Here is a 2,191-nt window from a genome sequence, read left to right as displayed (position 1 = left end):
GCCAGGTAAACTAAGCTCAGCGGAACTTGTGGAGGTGTGTGCACAGGGGCCTGCCTTGATTAAACAGTGTCAACACTGCAAGCTCTCCACTCTTTAGGGCTTTGGAATTTAAATATTTGTACATATGGCTCTGGATAAGTTTTTCTACTAGGAGAATGAACCTGGGAGAACCCTTCCAGATTATTTGCACAGCCAAAGTGGCTTAAAATTTAGTTTTAGAAAATAGCCCTCCAAGGCGCAATAGTATTTTGTGTATACTGCTAAATGCAGACCTGATGTATAATAATGAAAAATCTACTTTTTCAGTCCTTCACAGTATATATAGAGATTGTCTTGTGGCAAAATTGGTGATTTTAAGTAAATTTTGTCTTGCATTCAAGAGGTGCACAAATTGTATTGTTATTATAGAATTAGGGATAAATATAATTTTCTTGAAGCATTCCAGCAAATGTAACTGGGTTTTTATTAGTGCTTGTTTAAAGGTATACTGGCCCTTTTAAGGTTTTAGACACGAAGGATCTTCTTTGTATCAGTAATACTTGGTTGCAGGAACAATACTTCTAGAATAGAAATATGGTCACTGAAACAAGGTGGTGATTTCAGGAAAGTGGTTTGGGGAAAAGAACCCATGCTCCTAATTACTTTTATATCCCTCTTGATAAATTTAATTCCTGCCTTGGAAAATTGAACAAATGTTCTTTTGAATCCCACTCCGTATAAGTTTTGTTAAAGGCCTAATAGAGTTAGAGTATTGTTGTAGCTGTGATGGTCTAGGGCTGGGATGTCAAACTCATCTAGCCCACAGGTTGGAGCAGACCCACGGACTCCCTCCCCTTCTTGCTCTCCTTCTCTCCTAGGTATCTGGTGGTTGCTTCAGCCAGTCTGGGACCTGTGTTGCGTGTGGTGCAGATCCTGGAGTGGCTGAAATGGGCTCCGTGTGTGGCACAGTCTGACCATAGCTGCAGCCATGCTGCATGTAGTGTCCTCCCTGGCTGGACTGCACTGCATGCCAGCAGCTCTGGGGTTGCGCCACATGTGGTATGTTCCAGCAAGTCCAGGACCCACATTGCATGCAGCTTTGTGTTTTAGACCAGCTGGAGCATACATCATGGGCAGCACATGTCCCATAATGGGTGCCATGTGTGGCACAATCTGGCCGGGGGCCATGGAGTGAAGCATGGCTGCACCTCAGGCTGGACTGTGCTACATGCAGTGCCTGTTTTAGCTGGTCAGGATCAGCACAGCACTGGTCCCAGGCTCCTTGGAACAGCCACTGAGTATGCTTGGGGAAAAGGAGAGGGGAGGAGAAGAGGAAGGGTTCTGTGGGCCAGCTCCTGCCCACAGACTGGCCCAGTGCTGTGGGTGTGCACTGTGCTCTCTGTGAATCTAACCAGGCCCAGGGGCAGCACTGGGGGCCTGATGAAGAGGCTCCAGCAGCCAAATATGGCCTGTGGGCTGCATGTTGGGCACTCCTGGTCTAGGAAATGTTCAAGGCAAAGGTTTTTGTTGTTTTTTTTTTTTTTTTGTAGTATCTGTATAGTTGCGAGAACGTTTGGGCTTCAGGTGTCCTGGAAAGTTTGTCCAACAGTTCTCGCACCTTCACTGTTAGTCCAGTCACATAAAATCCTTAATTCTAGTTAAAGGATTACTAATTTCCCTCAAATTTACATAAATTATCATATTTTATATTAAAGTACTTTAAAAATGGATTTTCAAGGAAAAATCAAATTCTGTTGTATAGATGCAGCTCACATACCTTATGGACTAAGTTAAGCCAAATATTTTTTTCTACCAGCATTTTAACTTGCTGGGGAATGCAAGTCCGTTTTGAATGTGGTACCAAATAGTTAGACCTATATTACATATCTATTTCTGTACTGAACTCTTGATGGACACTGAAGGCTAATACAGGTTTATGTAGTTACAGCCCACAGTAGAAGTAGAAAATGTTACGGAAACTGCAGCTGCGGTGCCCAAAGACTATCTTTAATTATAGTTACCTAGGTTCATTTAATATTTCCCAAAATAACCTGTTCATTTTGTAACTCCTGCAGAGATAATCACTTAGAACTTTCAATGGCAATATTTTTCTGTTAACAATAGAGCTATCAGTACCTTATTTGTATAGGGAAAGACATTTTGTTTCCTTTTTTTTTTTTTTTCCAGTGGCAGAAACATGCTGGTGTTACAA

The 2,191-nt window shown here is 42.3% G+C and overlaps 1 protein-coding gene across 2 annotated transcripts in view; it reads left to right on the top strand.

Moving 5' to 3' along the window:
• Window positions 1–2,191, top strand: part of LRRC49 (leucine rich repeat containing 49) — a 258,088-nt gene that overhangs the window by 42,623 nt on the left and 213,274 nt on the right. The window lies entirely within an intron of this gene.

Source organism: Gavialis gangeticus, unplaced genomic scaffold (assembly GCF_001723915.1).
Source record: "Gavialis gangeticus isolate Ggan-Ray unplaced genomic scaffold, GavGan_comp1, whole genome shotgun sequence".
Lineage (NCBI taxonomy): Eukaryota > Metazoa > Chordata > Crocodylia > Gavialidae > Gavialis > Gavialis gangeticus.
This window is presented reverse-complemented; position numbering and strand designations above follow the sequence as displayed.